Raw genomic sequence first — 26,379 nt, forward strand, 5'->3', positions numbered from 1 at the left:
CGCTGGCTTCCGCCTTCCACCTTCCCGATGGCGAGTGCTCTCTGTGAAAAACAACTCCTTATATGGCTATGACTTGGCTCCTAGTTTGCTTCCGTGTTTGCGACCCTATTGGTATATGCCACGTGGCACCTCGGGATTGGCCATCCAGGAGGCTTATAACCGGAGTGCGGGTGCGGGGCGAGAGAAGAAGCTAATAATCAAGGTTCCTGAATAAACTGCTTTGAGAAGAATCCCGGGTCGTGTCTTCCTTGCTGGTCGAGGTAGATGCGACAAGTGGTGGCCCGTACGGGGAACTAACTCCACAAGGGATCCAGAAATCTTGGCAGCCAGGGTGGTGCACCAGTAAGTTCCCAGGTAAGTGGGAATCCGCGATTAAAGTGGGCATAATACGGGGCTCTTCTCTGTAGATAAAGAGAGAGCGGAAACCCGGGAAAAAATAAAGGCCTAAAGTGAAAGTAAGAATATAAATATAAAAAATAAAAAAGGGAGTAAAAGAAGATAAAATTTTTATAACTAAGATGGGCGCCGCGACGTCTCATCCAATTTTTCTGGTCCTGAATGAGCTCCTACGCTCAAAAGGACTAAAGTTTAAGAAGGGTGTTTTACAGAGTTTCCTTGAAGAATGCAATGTTGTAGCTCCTTGGTTCATAGTGTCCGGGAGCCTTACAGTAGCCTCGTGGGAAAAATTAGGGAGGGATTTGGACTTTGCTTATGAACAGGGCACATTAAAGGCAGGAGTCCACACCATTTGGAAACTGATAAGAGGCTGCCTGGAGGACCAGCGCTGCTGTGAGGTTATAGAAAATGGACAGTCAGCACTGGAGCAGTTACAGGAGGAGAGGTCAGAGAAGGCGATCAGTGAAAAGGGAGACAGTAGACAGGGCAAAAGGCGGCAACTATACCCAGATCTGTCTGAGCTGAAATCGGAAAGAGAAAGTTCCAGTGAGTTAGAGGAGGAAGAAGTGAGAGCAATTATTTAACAGATGAAAAGGAGTCGTATAAAAAAGGGAAAACATAAGCTAAGCCAACCTGTGCTTAATGAGGATGTGGAAAGAACTTTTGGTCAGGCCCCTTTAGATGACGTAAAAGGAACTTCCGGTCAAGTCCCCTTAGGTCCTCCTCCATATCAACATGGAGCCAATGGGCATACGTTTTGCCCGGATACTTGGCGGACTGCCCGAGCAGAACTCGCCTTCCCAGTTTTTCAAGACGGTAATCAACAGAGATTTCATGAGCCTCTAGAATTTAAAGTAATTAAGTCCCTGGCTGAATCTGTTCGGACGTATGGGATTACAGCCTCTTTTACCATAGCTCAAGTGGAGGCTATAAAGAGATACTGCATGACTCCCTCTGATTGGGCAAGCCTAGCACGGGCATGTTTGAGTCCAGGCCAGTACTTGGATTGGAGGGCATTTATGCTGGAATTTTGTAGTGAACAGGCAGCCATCAATCAAGTAAACGGAAACCCGGCTTGAGACAGAGATATGCTCTTAGGACAAGATCGCTTTGCTAATGCTCAGATAGGATATCCCCCTGAAGTGTATCAACAGATAAATGATGTTTGCATTAGGGCGTGGAAATCACTACCAAATAAAGGGGAAGTTAGTGGCAACCTCACCAAGATCCTGCAGGGGGCTACTGAGCCTTTTTCAGATTTTGTGGCCAGAATGGTGGAAGCAGCAGGCAAAATTTTTGGGGACCCTGACATGGCCATGCCTCTTATAAAACAATTAGTCTATGAGCAATGCACCAAAGAATGTAAAGCCGCCATTACCCCACATAAACATAGAGGGTTGGAGGCCTGGATGAAAGTGTGCAGAGAGCTGGGAGGACCTCTAACTAATGCAGGCCTTGCCGCTGCAGTACTACAGTATTCAAATAGGCGGGGGAGAAACTCTGGAGCGACATCGGGAGTATGCATCAGGTGTGGCAAGGCTGGTCATCTCAAGAGAGATTGCCCAGAGAGAAAAGGACCCGAAAGAGTTGGAGGAGTTCCAACAGGTAAACAGCCAGGGCTGTGCCCCAGATGTAAAAAAGGAAAGCATTGGGCCAATGAATGTAGATCCATCAGAGATGCTAATGGCCAGCCCTTGGGCCTCATCACGCAGCCAAAAAACGGGCAGAGGGGCCCCCGTCCCCAGGGCCCGCAAATGTATGGGGCAATGGAAAGCTCAAACGAGGAAATTCCCCAAGAAGGATGGCCCACCCTGAGACATCCCAAGAACCGCGGAGAGCCACTACAGGCTCAGCGGGACTGGACCTCCGTGCCACCACCAGACTCGTATTGACCCCACAAATGGGTGTTCAGTTAATAAAGTCAGATTTTCAAGGTCCTTTAGAACGGGGCATGGTGGGGTTACTAATTGGCCGGTCTTCTGTTGCCCTTAGAGGGCTTAAAATTCACCCAGGAGTTATTGACCCAGATTATACAGGTATAGTTAAAATTATGGTAGAAGCCCCAAAAGGCATTGTAGCAATTTCCCCTGGAGATAGAATTGCCCAATTGTTACTCTTACCTAGCCTACATGAAAAATTTCCTGCCATACAGTCTGAGAGAGGTGAAAAGGGTTTTGGCTCCTCCGGAATTGAATCAGTGTACCTAGCTCTGGATTTAGATCAGAGACCCATGCTTGAGCTGGAGATTGAAGGAAAAAAGATTATAGGACTGTTAGATACAGGGGCCGATCGTAGCATTATTGCTAAAAAGGATTGGCCAAAAGGGTGGCCATTACAGGCCTCAGAACAAACCCTGAGAGGGCTAGGCTATGCCAAAGCTCCTGACTTAAGTGCAAGACCCCTCAACTGGAAGGATGGAGAAAGACACTCTGGAAACATCCAGCCTTATGTTTTAGAATTGCCTGTCTCCCTGTGGGGTAGAGATTTACTAAAAGAGATGGGGTTTTGCCTTAGTAATGAATATTCTCCCACCTCAAAGGAAATGATGTTACAAATGGGCTACTGCCCAGGACAAGGACTGGGAAAAACTTGCAAGGCTGTAAAGAGCCTCTTGATGTCCACCAAAAACTTGATAGACATGGGCTGGGCTTTTCATAGGGGCCGCTGAGGATCAAATTCCCATTACCTGGAAGACGGAGGAACCGGTATGGGTAGCTCAGTGGCCTCTATCCTCCGAAAAGCTTTTAGCCGCTCATAAACTGGTAGAAGAACAAGTAGCCCTGGGTCATGTGAGACCCTCAGTTTCACCATGGAATACTCCAATATTTGTGATAAAGAAAAAGTCAGGTAAATGGCGATTACTTCATGATTTGCGTGCCATAAACACACAGATGCAAATTATGGGCTCTGTACAAAGAGGGTTACCTTTGCTTTCTGCACTTCCTGTCCATTGGCCTATTATGGTAATAGACATAAAAGATTGTTTCTTTTCTATCCCCTTGCATTCGGCTGATTGTGAGCGCTTTGCTTTTACTGTGCCCTCTTGTAACCATGAGGAACCTGACCAAAGATATGAGTGGGTCGTGCTGCCTCAGGGTATGGCCAACAGCCCCACTATGTGTCAGTTGTTTGTCGGCAGGGCTATAGCTCCTGTTAAAAAAAGGCATCCAAAACTCAGGGTGGTCCATTATATGGATGACATTTTGTTAGCTCATAAGGAGGAGGCTGGATTACAAAAGGCCTATGCAGAATTGGTTCTTTCCTTAAGAAAACAGGGTCTTTATCCAGCGCCAGAAAAAACACAAACAGGCAGAGTGGTGGAGTATCTGGGAGCTAAGATACATCCCAGGTCGATTGTGCCTCAAAAATTGACCCTGAGAAAAGATAACTTAAAGACTTTAAATGATTTTCAAAAATTGTTGGGGGATATTAATTGGATAAGGGGGTATTTAAAATTTCCAAATTATGAATTAAAACCCTTATTTGACATGCTAAAAGGAGATATAGATTTAAACTCCCCACGAGACCTGACTGAGAGTGCCCGATTTGCTCTTAAAAGGGTGGAGGAGGCTTTAAGTGCCGCCTGTTTAAACAGGCTACAAGATGGCCAACCTTTTGATTTATGCATTCTTCCTACTGAAGCCCAACCAACTGGGGTACTTTAGCAAAAGGGGCCGTTGATGTGGTTACATTCTCATGTTTCCCCCGGAAAGGCGCTGGAATATTACCCTGAGGCAGTAGCGGGCTTAGCTCTACAAGGAATTCAACAGAGTTTACAATTTTTTGGAGTTTATCCACACTCCATCATTGTTCCTTACAATGCCTACCAAGTTCAGACTTTATGTGCCACTATTGATAATTGGTCCATTTTGAGATGCACGTTTCCAGGAGTTATTGATAATCATTTGCCCAAAGACCCCCTACTAAGATTTGTAAAGGAACATCCAGTGATTTTTCCAAAGGTAACTGCCCAAAAGCCTATTAGAGGGGTTATAAACATATTTACGGATGGCTCCAAAACAGGATGCGGGGCATACGTTGCAGGTAACTAAGACCCCGTGCAGCATCAATTTGTCCCCGGTGACCCACAGATTATTGAGTTGATGATTGTAATTGAAGTATTTAAAGCTTTCCCCTGTCCTTTTAATTTAATATCAGATTCAGCCTATGTAATAAATGCTTTAAAAATATTGGAAGCGGTTGGTACAATAAAGGCTACCAGTTCTGTTCTAGCTCCCTTTACCTTGTTACAATCCCTTATATGGAAACGCAAGGAACCCTTTTTTCCAATGCATATTCGAGCACATACGGGCCTCCTAGGGCCACTGACAAAAGGTAATGCCTTGGCTGATGCGTACACTCGTGCTGAGTGGGCGCTCCATGCTTCTTCTGTTGACTTAGCAAAAGATTTTCATGCCAAATTTCATGTAAATGCCAGGACTTTACAAAGTCGCTTTTCCCTTTCTAGAACGGATGCACATCAAGTGATAAAGGAGTGCCCCCAATGTATTATTTACCATCAGCCCCCTATGTTTGGAGTTAATCCACGTGGTTTAAGACCCTTACAAGTATGGCAGATGGATGTAACTCATGTATCTGAATTTGGCTGTTTAAAATATCTACATGTTTCTGTTGACACCTTTTCGGGTGTTGTATTTGCCACCCCCCTGTCAGGAGAAAAGGCTACTGATGTAATATCTCACTGCTTGGAAGCGTGGGCAGCCTGGGGAATGCCAAAACAGCTAAAAACTGATAATGGTCCAGCCTATACTGGGCAGCGCTTTGCTTCCTTTTGCACTCAAATGGGTGTTTCCCTGGTGCATGGACTGCCCTATAACCCTCAAGGGCAAGAAATTGTGGAAAGAGCTCATCGCACTATCAAGGAAATGTTACAAAAACAAAAAGGGGGAGCTGGACCCCTGATGGCTACGGCAAGACAAAGAATAGCCATGACACTATTCACCCTAAATTTTTTGAATTTGGATAACGCTGGTCGCTCAGTGGCGGATAGGCATAACAGTTCCACTCCTTCGGCCTTAGGATCGGCTTTGTGGAAGGATGTGCTCACCGGGCTCTGGAACGGGCCTGACCCCGTGCTGGTATGGGCACGAGGATCTGTTTGTGTTTTTCCTCAGAATCGTTCGGATCCAGTGTGGGTGCCTGAACGACTTGTGCGGCGAGTCCAAGATGAACGAAACCCGAAAGAAACAAAAGATTGCGTTGCTGATCATACAGCTCCTGATGATCCAACAGGGACAGGCGGTACTGAGGTGGGGAATACTGTCTGCATTCCCGAGGCCCATGCCCGTGAGACATGACGCCTCTCTTTTCCCTAAGTTTTTCACCACAAATAAGACTCTTAACCTTCCCTTTTACCCAGAGGATAAAGAAATGGCAGGGGTTGGTGAAGCTAGAAAAATTAACTTGATGGGCACGTTATGCTTTCGCTTAAGTGATGTGACCCTTATTGGTAGTTGCATAGCCTTGTCTCGTTCCCCAGCTGCTTATGTTAGATATTGGTATGGAAATCCGAGATCAACTGAGGCTTGGACAAATGCTACTGGATTCATTGGTACTGTTTTAGGCAGATATTATGAAAGTTTAAAGTTAAGCAGAGACCCGTGGCCTGTAAAACAACCTAAATGGGCCCCTTTTTGCCTGCCTGACCGTATGGGGGAGGCTTGGCCCTGGACAGGTTGCCAATCACGACAGGTTATTTGGGCTGATGAGTCTGAGCGTTTTTCATTTTCCCCTAATGTCTTGTCTGATGCTAGTGTACAATTTAGGGCTGGAATTAATCCCTTTAATAATTGGCTGTTATGTGGTCTTAATGGAAGTTGCTTGCAGGCTGAACCTATAGTTATGCTGCAAGGGGGTCACTTTTTTATAGCAAACATGACTTGTAATTTGATTAGTACTGCCCGTACTATAGGTGCCAATTGTCGTTTCAGTAAAAATTATACGGTAATCAGCTATCAGCCTACCCCCGTGTGTGTGGTTTCCCCTTTTGTGTTTTTGGTAATTAACAACATCTCTATATGCTCAGATGATGTGTGTGCTTGCACTAATGAAACCTGCTATTATGCTACCTGCTGGAGTTCTCAGTATCCGTTAGCTATAGTTACACGCATTCCGCATTGGATGCCTGTGCCAGTAGATGCTTCTCAAGCTGTAACCTTGTTTAGGCATAAGAGAGATTTTGGCATCACTGCGGCCATTGTAACTGCTATAGCTGTAGCTGCTGCGGGTGCAACGGCTGCCGCTGTCGCCATGTCACATACTGTGCAGACGGCTCAGACTCTAAATAACTTGTCGGCTACTACAGCCAGAGCTCTGGATTTACAACAAGTGGCCTTTGCACAATTAAAAGGAGGACTGATGCTGTTAAACCAAAGGATTGATCTTGTGCAGGAACAGGTTGATATCATGTGGCAGTTGGCTCAGCTGGGATGTATTCAAAAATATGAAGGGCTTTGTATTACTGCTATTCAGTACTATAACTATACTCAGGCAGCAAATTTGTCTAAACAACTGTCAAGTTATCTTTTAGGCAACTGGACGGGAGAATTCGACCAATTGATGTTGCAGCTACGATCGGCCATTGTCGTGGTAAACTCCACCCGGATGGATGATGCCCTGTTACAAGATGTTTCCTCCTGGATTTTGACAGCTGTGGATCATTTGAAGGAGTGGGCGGGATTAGGCTCCCTTATCGGTATCCTGGCATTGGTGATCTTGCTGTGCCTGTGGTGCATATGCCGGATTAGGAGCTCGCAGCGCAGGAGTATGGCTATGGTGGTCCAGGCCTTCACTGCAATTGAGGCCGGACAGTCCCCCCACGCGTGGCTTGCCACGTTAACGGAATAGCACAGGGTGTAAGGCAAACGCACTGCACTTGGGCAAATGCACTGCACATGGGAATCACTTCCTGGCGTGAGCCCAAGAAGAGCATGTTGGGCTGCAAGTGGGTTGATGCCCAAGATCCCACCTCTGCAAAAAAGGCATCGGATGGGCCTGGTCGTCACTGGGGGAAGCGCGCCCCTCAGGCGAAGACCAGTGCAAGGTCCTCTCATTAATGTTTTAGACAGAGGCCCAACCTCTACTCTTACCTGTCGCTTAATAAAACAAAAAGGGGGAGCTGTGGAGAGCTGCGGGAGCCGACCAAAGATGGTGCAGCCGCATGGCACGGCCAAGCCAAAGATGGCGCTGGCTTCCGCCTTCCGCCTTCCCGATGGCGAGTGCTCTCTGTGAAAAACAACTCCTTATATGGCTATGACTTGGCTCCTAGTTTGCTTCCGTGTTTGCGACCCTATTGGTATATGCCACGTGGCACCTCGGGATTGGCCATCCAGGAGGTTTATAACCGGAGTGCGGGTGCGGGGCGAGAGAAGAAGCTGATAATCAAGGTTCCTGAATAAACTGCTTTGAGAAGAATCCCGGGTCGTGTCTTCCTTGCTGGTCGAGGTAGATGCGACATTTTACAAGGCTATATGTATTTAGTTTATTTTACTCTGATTGCTTTTTCCAAAGCCTGTGTGTCTAATTTTCCTTGGTTTCTTTCAGTCTCATGTAGTTCAGATTTCAAACTGAAGAATAAATTGAAAGACGCAACCAAAAAATAGAGTTCCTCTCATCTGATGATGCCTCTACAAGAATGAGGAAAGAGTTCATCCTGCTAAGGACCTATGATAGGTTATCAAAAAGAGAATTCATTCTTCTAGGTCTTCCCTTTCTTTGCAATTTAACTTAAATAATGAAAAACACAATATACTGCTTAGTTACTTTTAGGCTTTATCAATTTTGAACATTTTCATATGGACCTTAGCTCAGTCTACAATTCCTTCATTATTCTGACCCTGATAGTTTAGCACTATCAAGACATAAGATAAGCAGTTTGATTTATAGCATGAGAAGTTATCCACCTGGCTTCCTTGGAAGCACAGCATAGTCAATAGATAACGTTACTTCTGGTGGCTGACTACATGTATTGATTTCTGTAATACATAGCACATTCTGTTTAGTATTAAAAAAAACTGCTGGCTAAACTCAAAGTTCATTAGTAATTTATGTTAAGTATTTCACAAGTTTTATGTCTCTTAGTTCTTAAGAAAACATTTGCTATGATGCTAATGTTATTACCATTTTAGAGTTGAGAAAAATTTTAATTAAAGTCACTAAGTGCATGGCCCAAAGACACACAGTGAGGAAGGAAATGAGTCAAAGTTTCCAAAAGCCTTTCAGCAATACAAAAACGGTAGGTGAAATATCTCCATTCTCTTACACTCTCAATTCAATATTCATATTGTCCAATAAATAATAGCATAGCAATTATTGCCCATGGTAATTGTTTTCTGTCACATTTTGTCTTCAACACAGATTGTGTTGGTGACATTGGGTTATCGTGCACAGAGCTGAGCTTATAAATTGAGGTCCAAAGAGAGGCAAATTTCTTCTGTGCCACAGTTCCAGTATTCTTTTAAAAAAGTACTAAAACTTTTAAATACTATCACTTACTCTCTTTTAAGAATCTCAACATGAAATAAATTCACATATAATCACTCCAAAATGCTTTAAAAGTAGGAAATGATAAAACAGTCCCCCCGTGAAGTAAATTTTTTTTCTACTTTTAAAATTATTCTGAAAGCATTGTGATGGTTGGTCACACGTGTAATCCTGTTTACTCTGCATATCTACTCAGGACCCTGAGAATTATGGATAAGAGTTGGAAGCCAATCAGGCCAAAAAATTCCTAAGATTATTTTTCCAAAATTTAAATAAACTAGCAAAGGTCCAGGAATGGAGATGTAGCTCATATAGTAGCTCACCAATCTAGAGAGAAAAGGCTTAGCGAGACCATGAAGCCCTGAGTTAAAACTCTGAGCACACCAACATGCAGGCATGCACACACACACACACACACACACACTCACACACACACACACACACAATCACACACTTACTCAAAATATCTTTGGGTCAGTCTTTTCCATTAATTTCTTTTTTTTTGTTTGTGTGTGTGTGTGTGTGTGTGTGTATGTGTGTGTTTTAATTGTGAAAATACTGTACAGAGGGGTTACAATTACATGGGCAAGATAATGAGCACATTTCTTATCAAGTATTGTAGCCTTCTCTTTTGTTTCCCCTTCCCATCCCTTCCCAGCCTCCCCCCGGCCCCCCACCCAATCCTCCCCCCCATTAATTTCTTTGTTAACAATATTATATGGGTAAAATAAAATAAACTCTTCCATCTCAGAACATTTTCTAATGGTTTTTATTGTAAAAGTACTGTACAGAGGGGTTAAAGTTACATGAGCAAAGTCATGAGTGCATTTCTTATCAAGCATTGTTACCTCCTCCTTTGTTTTTCCCCCCACCATCCCTTCCCCTCCACCTCCACATGTACACTTCTCATCCCCACACCCCCACACCCCCCAACATGTTGTCTTGTGCATCTCATTGTTACAATGGCTCAACTTCTATCTCTATTTAAGCATTTTGATTTTTCCCTTTCCTTCCCCAAATTAGAGAAGTGTATTTTCAGGATGTAGGTGCACCAACATCAAATCCAGTGAAAACAGGGCTTATACTGTGCGGGAGGACCAAATAAAAAACAAAAAAAATCACATTGTACATTATAAATATGTTAGAAACAACAGTAAGAAAGAATAAAAAAAAAACACTTCTGTCCTTATCTTGGGGTTCATTTAGCTTAACATCATCTTATTTAGTAATATGCATATAGCTTTTGATCTTTTCTGCTTATCCCAGTTTTCTGCTTATATTATTTATTGCAAGTAAGGGATACCTTACATATATATACATTCCAATCTATATTTATATTTATGTATATAAATATACATACATACAAACATATGTACATATATATGTATGTGTAGATAGATAGAAAGATAGATAGGAAAATACATACACACACACACACACACAAAATTTTCTTGATTCATTCATTTTCTGAGGGGCATCGGGTTTGGTTCCCTATCTTAGCTATGGTAAATAATGCTGCAATAAACATAGCTGTGCTGGTAGTTATAGTATGGTCTTGTTTGATCATTTGGATGAATGCCCAAAAGTGGGACTGCTGGGTCATAGGGGAGCTCTATGTGGAATCTTTTGAGGAACCGCCATACTTCTTTCCAAGTGCTTGAACAAGTTTTCACTCCCACCAAGAATGGAGTAGGGTTCCCTTCTGTCCACATACCCTCCAGCATCTGTTGTTGTAAAAATGTGGAAATCTTCATGAATTTGCATGTCATCCTTGCGTAGGCGTCATGCTAATTCTCTCTGTATTTTTCCAATTTTAGTGTATGTGTTGCCAAACTGAGCACGGAACATTTTTTATACATAAAGTGGAATTGATTTTCCTAAACTAGAAAATTCAACAAAAATAAGTTCAAAAGACTTGTCGTGAAATTTTAGAACCATATATTTCTTATGTAAGCAAACATTTAAGAATAAAGTCAAGTTAGATATGTCAAAAACAAAATAATTCCAGATATTTGTTGTTCAAGAGATGTGTAAGAGTAGAAATTCAATTATTCTATACATAGCACCTGTCATAATGAGCACTGTAGCAAGTCCTAAGGTTTGTTAAAAATTTTATTGTTTTAAATATGTTTAATTTTGGGAATTTGCTTATATATGCCAAAATTAAGACTGTTCGGCAGGTCATAAAACTTTTCCATAAAGTATTTAAGATTTATGGTAGCAGACATATACTACTAAGTATGTACATTTCAGAGTTTATAGAAACTTTACTATGAGAAGTTACAAAGTCTGTGTAAAGAAACAGAGAGAAGAGTTAAGATTTTAACTACACAGTTTCTGTTAAAACTTGAGGGCTTCTTTTATATGTTAGTGAGAAACAAATGATGTTATAAGCCATATACAAATGATGAGATGAGCCATAAAGAAAGAGTAACCTTAGTGGGTAACTTTAAAGGCTACCCGTAGCCTACAAAACTCTTGTGAAATCATAATCTTAGCCAGTTTTAAATGTACAGGAATATGAGTAAATAGTAAAATCTAACATGTAGAACACTTCAAAAACTGGAAACACTGGTGTTTGGTTTTTATTTTATTAAACATTAATAATTAATTATTGGTTTTCTTTATTTGTAGCATTATTTTCCTTTTTGTAATGGAATACAACTTTTCATAACTCATCATCAGGAGGTACTTTGAGAATGTTACTGGGATGTCCACACCATTTTTTATTGAGGCATGTGAATATACAAAGAGAAAAATTAAGAACAAAATATTGATTTAAAATTTTCTCAAGTAGAAATCTGTATCAGAAGTGTTGATAAATGTATACACTTAAAATCTTAGGCCTAGGCTGAAGCAGTGTCTTTACAGAATTGAGGCTACAAATGTGAGAGCTGTGTTTTGTTTAGTTTTTTGGTTTGGTTTTTGTTTTTGTGGGGCTTGAACTCTGGAGCCTGAGTGCTGTCCCTCAGCTTTTCAGCTCAAAGATGGTGCTACCACTTGAGCCACAGCACCACTTTTGTCTTTTTCTTCTTCTATGGTGCTGAGGAATCAAACCCAGGACCTCATGCATGCAAGGCAAACACTCTACCACTGAGCCACCTTCCCAGCTTCTGAAAGACTATGTTTTAAGAAATCATCTAAACAACATTTGCTTTCTGGTTTGGGTTATATAATGAAATATATGAATATCTTTTTACATTTTTGTCATTTTCATACTTCTTTTTATTGTGAAAATACTGCACAGAGGAGTAACAATTACATGGGTAAGATAATGAGCACATTACTTTGTTTCCCCTTCCCATCCCTTCGTATCCTCCCCACCGTCCCCCCAACCAAAGTTGTAAAGTTCTTTTTTCGACATAAAGACTTGTACATCTCATTGTTGAAATGGGTCCTCCTGTATCTCTGTTTTAACGATTTGTTTTTTCCCTTCTCCACATACATCAACTTCATATATAGTGAAAACAGGGGTTATACCATGGGGGAGGGACATACAAAGCAATAAAAACATAATTTTATAAATATGTTAGAATCCATCACATGAAAGATCTCTCTCTCTCTTTTTTTTGTCAGTCGTGGGACTTGAGCTCTAGGCCTGGCAGCTGTCCCTGAGCAATTCAGCTCAAGGCTCATGCTCTACCACTTGAGCCATAGCTCCACTTGTAGTTTTCTGGTTTTTTTTTTTTTTTTTTGTAATTAAGTGATTACAAAATTTGCCAATTTTCACAGTATTTTGGGATGATGATGCTCATTTAAAGTCACAAACTCATTGTAGCTTTCCTGGAGCAAATTGTCTATCACGGTCTGTAACATATAATGGTGTACACATATACACCATACATGTGATCAGCAGCATGGGGTTATTTAATAGTGGTTCGACCAGAGGAGTGGAAGTTCTTTGTTTCTTCTTTTCTTAAGTCCTTCTGCGTGGGTGATTTGCAGGCAGCCTCCTTTTTCTCTGGGACTCCAGCAGCCCCTGCTGTGCTGCTTGCCACCAGTAAGCACTGGAGGTGGAGTCTTCGTGCTTCTCTGTTCTGAAATTCTTTTTCTCTCTTTCTTTTTTGTTATTTTCCACCTCCTGTATTTCTCTGGGTGTTCATCTTTTTGTTTTTGTCGGTCTCTTGGGGAAGTTAAGCTTAGGAACTCTAACTCTCTTTTTGGTTGGGGAGAGCTGTGGCGTTTCCCTACTGCCCTGTTGCCATCTTGGTCCCCCCTCCCATTTTCATACTTCTAAATTTATACTAACTTCAGCCACTTTATCCTTTGCAAAGTCATGAAATAGCTCTGAGAATTTGCTTCTGTGAAGATTGTTTTTGGATTTATTTCTTCTGCTCTCTATGCATTCCCTATTCTCCAGTTAGAATAATTTCAAATAGTAAAAATGGAAAAAGAGAAAAAAATCATGGTGAAAAAACAGAAGTAGAAAATTCACTGGATTTTTCTGACTACTTCAACCAACGTGAACTATTGGGGAATACATGTACACCTCATTCCCACTGGTACTCAAAGTCTCTAGTTAGGCAATTCTGATGAAGACAAGGAACTAGATGAAAAAGTGAGGAATGGTATCATTTGCTAGAAAAAAATAGAGAAGTGTCCAAGCAAATTTCTTCATTGGGCTGTTGAAAATAATCGGCTTACTACAGTGCAGAGACTACTTTCCAAAAAGGCCACTCATGTGAATACTAGGGATGATGATGAGTATAGCTCTCTTCATCCAGAAGCCTACATTAGATACTTAGACATAGTGCTTTTATGTGGAATAATACCAGAGTGGCTTCTTTCTTATTGCATCATGATGCAGATACCAATGCCCAAACTAAAGAAGTCTTGACAACATTGCATCTTGCTGCTGGGAATAGAAATAACAAAGGTATGCTGGATCTGTTTCTATTGAAATATTATATCAAACCAGGTCAAGAACAACTTGGAAGAAGCTGCATTTGATATTGCCAAAAGGTTAAGTATGTATCACCTCTTTGAAGTTTTGGAAGGCTGCAAAAATTTTTCTCCTAAGTCATAATGGTTTGGTTAAGTTTCTTAAATTTCAAAAATGCCTATCCATCTTTGTGTCCATACAAATTATTTTCACAATACAAAGCCACATTAATATCTTACTTTAAATATTCATGGATTCCATGCTATTCTTCCAAGTGAATTGCCTAACTTCGATGTCAAAATGTATTCAAGATTTGTTTGTATACATGTATAATGATTTCTGCAGAGTTTGTGATTTTTATAATCAGAAATAATTTTAACTTATCTGTTGAAATGAGTAATACAGAAACTAAAGATATTTCTGTTGCTTGTCTGAAAAAGGATATTTTAAAGTAATCTGTATTCTGTTTGTATAATATCCATAATCTATTTCATTCTCTCCTAGATATAATACTTTTAATTCTACATTGTTTCATAATATATAGGTTCATTAATAAATGTGTCATTTCAGATAGCATTCGATATAGAAATAGTTTAAGATTCTTTTTTTCCCCCTAGGTCCTTATAGTATTTTATTTCTTTGGGATAAATTGAAAATGTTATCTAATTTCAAAATTTTTGTAAAGGTTATGCTATGTAAAGGCCTTTCTAAGGTGATGATTTAATACACTGATGTCAAACTAACTTTCAATTCAATGAATTACATGTATCGTTACAACTGTATTTTTGTAATCAATTTTTAATAACTGTTTTTCATTTCTTGCATCTGAAGAATGAAAAATATGGAATACTACACAAATTTTCATATCATCCTTGTGCAAGTGCCGTGTTAAACTTTGTATTGCAATTAGGGTAGATGTGCTGTTGAAGCATGTAGTATCCTCTAAATTTAAGTAGTTGATGATGCAATCTTTATACAGGCATATATCCTTGGTTGACTATTTGTAACTAGGAAAACTTATTGTTCCTAAAAATGCGATTGATATTACTTCTCTAAAATTCTGTGTATATTGGAAAAAAACTTATATTGTTTGTTCGATTGCTCACATTTGCAAATTTTTTGTCAATGAGTATTTTAAGTCTTTTTCATTTTAGATTTCATCATACTTTGAAGAATTTAAAGCTAGGTCCAAAGGTGATGGCTTTTCAAGTACTTATTTATCAGCTGAGTTAGCTTTGTGGAGCTAAGGATTCAAAGTAAGCCTTGCTTAAGAGCTACTTCTAAACTTCTGCAGCTTAAAAATTCCTATATGAGATCTTATTGGCACAAATGTCTACCTGACCCTTTACCTGTCTTCCATTTAGGAACAGACGAACCAGAATATCTTACCCTGACAGCATAGATTTTCTTACTGGAACTAAACTAATCTTAATTACAAGGGATCATAGAGACAGGAACAGTTTAGATAGAAATGTTTAGACTAGAAGGTATTTTATCAAAATATAATTGGTTATTATACCTAATATTTCAAAAGTATCTAAAGCCAAGAAGGTGGAAAAATTGTTCATATGCATGATTAACTAATGTCCTGGCCAGTCTACCATCCAACCAGGCAGGAATTTACACTACTGCATTTCTATCACCAAATATTTTCAGAGTTACAAGAGAAGTCTATATGTCTCTCCTCGATATTAGGCCTTAAATTGTTAATGTTTTAATCAAAGTGTTTCCTCTTGCTACTAGGCTGTAAATCTTCAAATGGTAAAGCTTTAGGTCCAACTCTACCAAACACTGAGGTAGAGATAATGAAATAATACTTTAAATACTTTAAATAATTTGATACTCTAACCACAACAGAATATTGCAAAACGTGTGCCTTTTACTTATATATAGTTATACATTTTATATTTATATGTGCTGATATTTTAGTTCACACAGTGAAACTTACTAGAATTAATTGATAATTTGACAAATAAATAGGTATTTATTCCAATAAATGGAATTGGAATATAAATAATTAGGTTTAGAATACATATTAGAATATAAAAATATCAATGCAATATCTTTGGTATAAACTTGTGATACATTCTAATGTTCTTGGTCTTCTGAATTCACATTGCAAAAAAAAATAGTTTTCCTCTAATCTATAAGGGATTTTACGCTGCTACTCTGTTTATTGTTTTAACTCACTGGTCCCAAACTGATTTTCTCCATATTTCTGAAGCATTCCTAATGATTATACACAAATTTTGCTGATATGATGTCTACAAGGTATTATTCTTCTGCAGGACCCAAGGGTCCTAGGATCCCAGGTCCCAGTTATCCGCATCATCAGATAACAAGGGCAAGATTTCTCACCTAGGCCCATGCAACATGCCAACAGAAAGTAATTGAAAATCCATCTCAATTTCTCATTTCCTATAGTATTTCAGGACCGCAGCAGTAAGCAATTGTGAAATGCAAGACAACTTAAAATGAAAGATGAGATCACAATATCTGAGAGAAAGTACAGTAATTACAACTTTAAATTTACAGATGCCCAGCCCATATGAGTGAACAAGATCACAAATGTCACAAAATTATTTTTAATACCCCTCTCCTAATGATTACTGAAAGATTTCAGTCCAGTATAAGTAGGCCTAAAAATTGTTCTGGGAACGATAGATCCATAATTGGTCTACCAAGGCTAGGAAAACTTTACTTACAGGTCAATTATAATTCAGAAAAACATTAATTGAGAAGATCCTTAATGCTTCAAACTACTGGTACTACAGTAACTCTTGGTTCTGTAGTTTAAAAATGCTATCATTCTCAAGGCAATGATAACCTACCTTTAATCTCCTGAAAATATATTCTTTTTCAAAACTTTTTAAAATCACATTCACCAAAATAACATTTGACAAGTAAATGATACTTAGTGACATTACAAGTTTTACAAGTGTAAGGAGCAAGTTACAATAGAGTTGAATTATTTACCCAGCACTAAAGCCAAACACGTTCAACCATTCATTAAAGTGTAGAAATAGTACCCCCCAATATTTGTTTTGTTCAGTAGGTGCCTTCCAGAAATGTGTTAAATAGATCAGCCTCCCATAATTCAAACCCAAACACTAGCTAATAAAGTAAATTTCATCACTTAATAAGGTACATTTTAAAAAGTCACAAATAGTTGCCTTATCATATGTTGTTTTATGTTTTCCCTATCTGTCTAACATAGTATGAAATAAGACTTTAAATCTTGAATATGGGTACTCATCAGAGATGTGACAAATATAAAATCTGTCTTCTATTTCAATCAAATTCCTCTATAATAGTAAATTTTAGTTTTCTTCCTTTTCCAAAACTTATAGGTAGTAGAAAATATTATCCCATGTCAAATAAAATAATCACAAAACTTTGTACAAATCCATTCATAAAAACTGGTAGCTAGGAATATATTCTGAGCCATTTTTAAACTTTCTTGTTGACTAAAGATTAATCTTCCAAATGAATGAGAATATTATCACATCTCCAGTCTTGCAAATTGTTATTGCAGATGAATGAAATATGGAAATATAAGCTGACATACGTTCAAGTATATGCAGGATTGAAACTCCATGGAATGTATATAAACCTTTCAAAGTATTAACAGATAGTTTAACAGAATGACTATCAGGAAGTTGAAACCAGAAAGGAATAATAGTAAAAACATAGAATGAATGAAAAATGGAACAAGGGGCAAGTACACCTAGAATACTCAATGTACACATGTGACAAAAGAAGTGGTAAATCTGAAATAAATCTTGGAGAAGGGGTTGGTTGAGGATGATAGAAGGAGTCACCCTGACCCAGGAGCATTGGAAAATTAGATAGACATATTTATTGTAATACACTTGCACAACATTTTGAAATTCAGTTAAAAACATAACAAAAAACAAAAACACACAAAAATCACAAGCAAACAGCAACCTCTAGATAGAATAAATATGACCTCTCAAAATTTTAAATATTTAATGAAGGGTAGTCTTGGGAAAAGCAAACAAAACTGTTCAAAGAGGGAAGTTTGGGGTAGCAGAGAATTTTGAACAGATTTAAATAGATTGTCTAAGGTTATAATCACCTGCATCTGCTGCAAATATTTTCTTCTCTGTGTTCTCTTTCTCTGCACTGAGTACTCCAGTCCTAAGCCACACTTGATAGCTTGTGAAGATAGATTGGAAGAAACAATATCAAGAACCCATTACAATACTGGAGACAGAACACTCCTCTATATTTTCTCTCATCTCTCTTCACTACTCTTTCATCATTCTTTTAAGTCAAGTGATTTTGAATTATATCTTTCCTTTTTGTTCTGGCAAAGTAATTAGTCAAACTAATTCACTAAATTTTATTTACCATTTTTTTCTATCATGCTGTTATCTTGTCCAAGAGAGTGCATTAAACTTTACCCTTTCATTTGGTTGCCACGAAAACCCAATATCTATATTAATGAGGACAAACTCTAATGTAAAACATTGTCTCTGAAAAAACAGTCCAAGGAGCTGTGATCACAAATATTTAGCTATACTTTTTCTTTTACCGTGAAAGTCTTCTTGTGTTTAAAGTGCCCACAAAAATAAGGACTCCATCACTTTTTGATTCAATAACTTCTAACCTCAAAGATATATTTTGCTAACAAGATGCTTCAAGGAAACCGAAGAATACTCCACTTTTATCTTCTCTCTTAAGACTCTCCTTAGACTTGGAAAAAATTATGTGAAGTAAGCCAAGCCCAAAGAAACATAGGTCCCATAGTTTCCCTTATTTGCAATAGTTAGTATATGTATGAGTCAAGCAGAAAAGGTCAGATAAGGTGATAGGAAAATGAACCCTAAGATATGTATTTAAATTTTTTTATTTCATGCATTTGTTTCCAATGCATTTATAAGATTATTTCTTTGTTGTTTTGTATGTCCCTCCCCCACAGTATAACCCCTGCTTTCACTGTATTTGATGCCGGTATAATTTGTGGAGGGGAAGGGAAAAACAAGTCGTTTAAATAAGGATACAAGTTGGGCCATTGCAACAATGAGAAGTACAAGTTGACATGTCGAAAATGAATTTTACAACTTTGGTGGGGGCATGGGGGGGTGGGGGGAGGCTTGGGTGAGGGGGGAGTCTGGGAAGGGATGGGAAGGGGAAACAAAGGAGGAGGCTACAATGCTTGATAAGAAATGTACTCATTATCTTGCCCATGTAATTGTAACCCCTCTGTACAGTTTTTTCACAATAAAAAAAGACTCCCCTTAGATACCATATGAGGAACAGTGAAGATATTTTTTGTAAAATTATTTCAATAGACGGAAGTGGCACTGTAGCTCAAGTGGTAGAGCACTCGCCTTGAGCTGAAGAGTTGAGGGACAGCGCCCAGGCCCAGAGTTCAAGCCCCATGACCGACAAGAAAAAAAAATTATTTCAATAGATTATTTTTCTCTTGGTCTTGCATTTGCTCAACAAGATGTATGGAGAAGAATAGAGTTAAATCATCCATACCTTGTGACAGTGTCTCTTACAACAGACAATAATTCTTTGTCCTACTTCTATGTTCTCCTCTTAGCTCTTGCCTGATTTCCAATTAATCACAGCTTCTTGGCTTCAAGTCTAGTGAAGCTGAAGGACTATAAGGCATCCCCCACTGCTACATCATCTTGGTTTTTCTTTTTAAACTTTTTTATTTGGATGTGGAATTTATTTTCATGTCTTCACTCAATCTGTTCTGCATTGTAGTGAGCCAAATAGGCTCTGTAAAATCACTTTAGGTAGCAAAAATATTAACACAATCTATTTCAAAAAGTTTTGGAATCCCTCTACTGCTGAAATTAATACGCTTAGCCAGAGCTTCTAAGAATGTGTTTTCTTATTTGCTCAATTATTTTCTGATCCCAAAACTTTTTGGCTTATGTAATAAGAGAAGTCTTCACTATGTCATGTTAATAAGGATATTATATTTTGTGAGCTACTTAGAAATGAGAAATCCTTGGTTTAAGATATCCAATCAGATTTTTTTTCTTTGTTTCAGTGCTTCACATGCAAAGACATTGTGGAAAGTATTTTAATCAGAAAAGTGTATACCCAATACCTGCTTTCATTATGGAGGGAACTTTCTCCCTAAATATTTTGACCCAAATTATTTTTTTTTCAGAGAATTACTGTTTGGTAATTAAAGGTCAATTCATAAATTTTGATGCCTTTTTAAAAAGAAATTTGAATTTAAATTCCAGTACAACATTGTTTCACAGTGAGAATATGTTTTCTGGGTAAGGACAATTCTCACGGGAACCTACAGGATTTATAGCAAGGTTTGTGAGGTTTGTTTGTTTACTGTGAAAATGAGCCATCTTCACCCACATTGCTCCCTCTCAGCTTAGTCTCCATGGATTTCTTTGCATGAAAGCCTATTTTCCCAGGCAATTTTAAATTTTCTTAATAAGCTAAGTTGTTAAAAAGTTTAAACAGTTAAAATTTACCTATCACAATTTTTAAACTGTTTTGAAATTCCTTTATCAGAATTGCGAATTCACCAATCTTAATTCCACCTTTACCATCAAAAACACTTAACATATTGTTGTCATGATAAAGTGTCGGTGAAAATATTATTTTCCAGTGGTTTTGTTATGCATATATATGATCATATAAGCTGATGCTGAGCAAAATGAACTCCAAGATATGGAAACAGATATTATTTGCAGTTGCTGTTTTTAATATACTATGTGATTTCTATTTTCTTTGGGGTTTTCCCTTATGGTTTATCCCCTGCTGTATTTGATTTTGATACCCTGTGTATTGTGTATACCTTTACCTTAATTAGGGAAGGGAAGATGAACAACAAAATGGCGAGACAAGACAATATGTTGAAAATGTACATTACAACTTTTGAGGGGTTTGGATGTGAAGGAAAACTGTGAGAAAAATGAGAGAAGGGTAACTATTTTGAAAAGTTATGTATTCACTACCTTACAATTACTGCAACCCCACTGTACATCACTTTGACAATAAAATTAAATTTAAAAAATAAGCTGCATAAAATATAATTTCACTGTATTGGTATAGTACATATTATTCTTTGTGTAGTAACTTTTTAAAAATCAACACTATTTGGCATCTAATTTGAATTAATTACCCCTTTTTAATCAGAGGACCATCAACTTGAATCCAACTAGACAATATTTTCACAATATACTTGCCATTATTTTGAAAAAAGAATAAGTTTATTACTTTCTCATACCAAAACCAAAAACATTGTAATTCTATAGAAACCCATAAATTTTGAAAGAAAATGTATTGCTAAGAGGAGAGAATATATGTGTTCTTCAAAATTCCTATGACTGATAACTACTCATTTTCAAATTCTGAACTTTCCATTTCTGTTTGCATGTTATGAAATTCTGCAATAAATGCAGTTTCCAATGGGATGTTACAGATTGAGAAGTCAACAGAAATATAGCCACATTGTGGTAGAGGATAAAACAATGAAGCATCTTAATAATTAATTCTTCAAGAGTAAGCAATTGTTTATCAGATTAAGCTATTATTTCTATGATCATCAATACCAAGATTTATGCCATAAAGTCATCCAAGCCCAACAGTTTCCAACATGTAGTGTGCACCTCAAAATTCCCTTAATTCACATCATGAATAGCTTATCTCTATTGTGAAAAAATACTACACCTCTGCTAATGTGTTGCCCTCCGTGTTCTGGAAAGAACACCACAATAAACTGGGCTGTATCATTTTTCCACCAGTGGTATTCTTGAGATCAAAATACTTGCAAATATTATTTATATTTATTCTTTTTAAACTATCATAGATATTCAGGATGTTAAGATCGGAAGAGTACAGTTCAAAGCCCACCCAGGCAGGAATGTTCCCTAGATTCTTATGTCCAATAAACTTCTCAGAAAAAGCCAGACATAAGTGGCACTGAAATTGAAGTGGGAGGGCAGGAGCCTTGAGCATAAACAGGCTCAGAGACAGTGTCCAGGCCCAGAGTTCAAGCCGTAGGACAAACCAATAAAACTAAAACTAAAACAAACCCCAAACCTAAGCATTTTTTTCATAGTACACAAAGGTACCTAATTAAGGAAATTGCTTCCTGTGTTACATGCAGGTAGAAGAAAGAAGATGTCACAAAATTATTCTCTTTATAGCATGTTATACCACAGCCTCAAAAATTGCTGTCTTTCTAAATTGATAAATTTATTTAATCTATTTGTTGGCAACTCTGTCTATATTATTCACATTATCATTTCATACATGAACTGTTAGAATTATCTGTTAACTAAGTTCTAATTACAACTCACTTGAAAGAATATTCTACGCAAATAGAATGCAAGAATCATTTGTGGATTTGTCAATTAAACCCTCTATTAAAAAGAATTTTGTAGTATCCTATAGAATATGAAATTAAAAACATTTAATTTAAATCTAAATTCTAATTTAGCAAGATCTACAAAGTCCTACATTAGTCAAACTTTGCTTTTTCTCTGGGCTTAAGCTTTTGTAATCCTTCATTAATTCTTTGGAATCCAACAGAATTATGATAACTTTGGATGGGAATTTTGCATGGAAATAATGAGCCATTTGTAATGAAGAGAGCATTTAAAACACAACTGAGGATTATATATGAGTTGCATTGCAGTAGGAAACTTGACTTCTCAAATCATAGTGACAAAATTAGCCCAAACTTCCAACTGTGCACTCCTTTCTTGTTTGGTTTGTTTTATTAAGACAAAATTATATTACCTGGTCCAAGGAAGCTATCACTATGTAATTCCACTCTCTAATCTCCTGTCTTAGTCTGAGTGCTAGAATTCTAGTCTTGTATCACACTGCCTTGGCATAGTTTCTTGGTTTATTTAATCTAGATACAGACTAGCAATTCTGAACTTCTCCAGTGATACTATCCACTAGACTTCTCAGACTGTTCATGTACTATTTTCAAAGATGTTCTAACATTTGGCACAGGATACGAACATTTTCAAATGCACCTGCGGGGTCTCTGATTCATTCCTCCATGGATCTGATCCCCTTAATAAGGATTACTTGACTCTCTTACTATTTCTGGTCCCAACATAGATAATATTCTCAAACTTTTTTGAAGAAAGTTCACTTGAAGACTTTCTAATTTTAAAAATTATCACTTGATTCTTGTCTTACTCAGGACATATTTTCTATTGTTTTCTAACTTTTCTACATATTCTGAGAGTTGCTTCATTTGTGTACTTGTGTGTGCACATATAAGTGCCTCTGTGTGTATGTGTATTTTAATATGTATGTATGCAAAAGCCTCAAGCTCTTATTCATCATTCTTGCTCATGACTCATATTCCATCACCTAAGCCATTTGTCCAATCCAGCTTTTGGCTGGTTAATTATAGATAGTGTCTCAAAAACTGGTCTGCCCAGGCTGGATGTAAACTGAACTTCCCAGACTCCTTTCCATTCTTAGGTTTTATTTATCCCGTAGAATCAACTTTTAAACTTCAAACATTTTTATGAGTGTAAAGTCTATACTGCAGCCCAGATTTTTAACTCAAGAATCCATATAAAGATAGATGAACATACACATTACATATGCTGAGTGTACACTGTTAATAATGTGATCCTAAGCTGGGTGGTGGTGAGATCTGAGGACTGGGGCTCAAAGCCAGCCCAGGTAGAAAAGTCCCCGAGACTCTTTTCTCCAATTAACTGAAGAAAACTGGAAGCAGCACTGTGGCTCAAGTGGTAGAGCATTAGCCTGGAGTGGAATAGCAGAGGGACAGTGCCCAGGCCCAGAGTTCAATTGCCAAGATGACCACCAACAAAAAATTATATAAGTAAAGGATAGAAAAAGAAATGTCATCTTAGCCACCAGTTCATTGCTAGTATAATCCCTGCTCTCTCGAGATGGACGTTTTTTTTCCAGTTAAGTCCATGCTCTTATATCTGACTTGCATTGGAAGCAGAATTATACTTCCATTCTTCTTTCTACAAAGTTGATTTATTAGCAAGCATGATTTAGAAAGGGAGTGCCCTCATAATTCGTGTGCCACCTGGGAGTAATGTTTTCTCTATATCACTCCCATAAATCGAAATACTGGACTTGGCTTTATTGTTTCAATGTTGTCTTATTTGTAGAGTCTTTTATAGTATACTGACCCCTTATACTTAAACACAGAACTTCTTTATCTCCTATTATTGCTATTGTTTCCCTTACTGTTAATGCATGTACACTTGGGAAATAATGCGCAACACATACACTCAAAAAAAGAATGATCTGAGAGCCTTCTTCCCATTTAAAATTTGCCTTAATTTACAGAGAACTTACAAAGTTTGAACTCAATGTACTCATGGATAATGTATTTATATGCAACATAAATTTCATATTTTCTCTTTACTAAGTTATCTCTGAAAAACGTGTTACCTCAGGTCCAAAGGTGTTCTTGTGTTATTTCAGTGAAGCCAGAAAACATTCATCATAACTCAGGCAGCACCATCTATTGTTACTGGAGGTAACTGCTACTGGATGTGGAAACTGATCCCAGGAAAGGAAATGAACATAGAGGAATGACAAAGTTCATGTTAACTTGTGGTTTCCTTTTTACTGTACAAGAAAAGAATCCCAAGGATTGAAGGAAACTCTGTCCCTGACTTTTTTGACTGTGTTCTCTACTCATATAAAACTTTTCTGTAAAATTGTAGTTGAGAGGATTACAAAAAGAAATAATGTGCCATGTGAAGTCCAGCATAGAACAAAAGGAAATAACATTGTTTTAAAAGGGTTCTACAGCAAAGAAACAAAGACATGGAGGTTTTAAAGTGTCTTATGGATGGATGTTTCACCCCTGAGATGATTCTCTTGTTGCAGGAGCCATTGATCAATTCCTTTAGTCTGGTCCTGAGTTCTCCAGAGCAATGAAGATTCCAAAAAAGCAGGATCCAGTGAGTATGATAAGTAAAAGTAGCCTCTTCTCAGACTAGTGCACCTTTAAGGAGGGTCTCAAAGAAATATCTGGGATTTTTTTCTTTGTTTGTTCGTTTGGTTTGTGCTAGTTCTGGGGCTTGACCCAGAGGCTGGAACCTGTCCCTGAACAATTGTCTTTCCTGCACACCTGCCCCCAAAGCTAGTACACTACTGCTTGAGCCAAAATTCCACTTCTGGTTTTTTGGTGTTTAATTAGAGATAAGAGGTTGACAGACTCTCCTGCCTGGATTGGCATTGAACTAAGATATTAAGACAGCTAAGTGACATCAACTGTATAGATTTCTCTTTTGAAACAAGAAATATTAGATGAAGTTTATTATAAACCTAATATTTGACAATTTTTAAAAAAAGACTATGTCCAGAAAAAAAAAGCTATAACTTAAGTAACTCAGCAGAAGTAGGTGTACTGAATCATTTTAGAATTATTTTTTCTGCTTGGGAAGATCTTGTCGTTCCTTTGGGGAAAATTTAAAGTCATATTTCACTTTTTTTGTTGGTTGTGGGGCTTGAACTCTGATCCTGGGTGCTATCCCTATGCTCTTCAGCTCAAGTTGAGTGATCTACCACTTTAGCTAAAGCACCACTTCCAGGTTTCTGGAGGTTAATTAAAGATAAGGATCTCTTGGACTGTCCTGACCAGGCTGGCTGTGAACCACAATTCTCAGATCCCAACTTCCTGAGTAGTCAGGATTACAGGCATGAACCACCAGGACCTGGCTCATATTTGCATTTATGTGCACTGAATGACACTATGTAGCCAAAGAATGAAAATTTGAACCAAATGATGACATTGCAGCTTTTCAGAAAATTTGAATTAGCAATAAATATATTCTCTTTTTGCCATTTTGTTACATTAATGACTCAACCTATGGGACCCTTACATTAGCATCCTCTGCCATTTGTATAGGTGTGTTGGGTCTTCGTCCATCCCACGAAAGATGGACAGGGTGGAGGAAAGGTAAGTGTGGCGCTCACCTGTTCCCCAGCCTCCCTCAGCCCAGGAGACAATCAGACACAGCAGGGAGCCAAATCCAGCAGGTAGAAAACTCCTTTATTAACAGAGAGCCGCCCTTTTTAAAGCCAAAAAGGGCGGGTGGCATGGCAAGGGAGGAAGAGGAACCAATCACTGTCAAGGTCACACCCTATCATGCACCTAAGCCTACAAGGGCTGGTTAGGCCCTGATCGGAAGGTCCATTGGGCTCTGCCCTCTCCACTCTCTCCCAGTGCCATCTTTGTTGCCCATGTGCTCTACAGATTCCCCCTTTTTTTTGCTTTAATGGCAGACCCAACTCCCAGTTAGTTATGCTTTTCCCTACTCTGTAAAGGTTGTTTTAACAGGATTACATTGGTAGGGATAGCATTGGCTACACAGGGGGTTCCAGGCAAGTCTGGGGGTCGAGATTCGACAGACAAGGATAGGGAGGGCCCTTGTGCATGATCCAAGAGCCCGTCCCAGTTACCTCACATCCCCACCTAGCACAGTAATAAACATTAGTCCCACCACAGTTAGAAATATCCGAAGCAGTTCAATTAATTCCTGGGCACCTGGTGTCTCTTAAGTAAGCCAGTTCTTTGTACGTGCCTTTAAGCTAGCACAGGGGTCAAGATGACCTTT

The 26,379-nt window shown here is 38.4% G+C and overlaps 1 non-coding gene and 1 pseudogene across 1 annotated transcript; both read right to left on the bottom strand.

Moving 5' to 3' along the window:
* Positions 1 to 10,632: 10,632 nt before the first annotated feature.
* On the bottom strand, positions 10,633 to 10,739 carry LOC122096956. Its single transcript, XR_006145449.1, has one exon. It is a non-coding gene; the product is annotated as a U6 spliceosomal RNA (small nuclear RNA).
* Positions 10,740 to 14,615: 3,876 nt separating this feature from the next.
* On the bottom strand, positions 14,616 to 14,712 carry LOC122096960 (annotated as a pseudogene).
* Positions 14,713 to 26,379: the final 11,667 nt, after the last annotated feature.

This window comes from Dipodomys spectabilis, unplaced genomic scaffold (assembly GCF_019054845.1).
Source record: "Dipodomys spectabilis isolate Male_0828 unplaced genomic scaffold, ASM1905484v1 ptg000406l, whole genome shotgun sequence".
Classification (NCBI taxonomy): Eukaryota; Metazoa; Chordata; class Mammalia; order Rodentia; family Heteromyidae; genus Dipodomys; species Dipodomys spectabilis.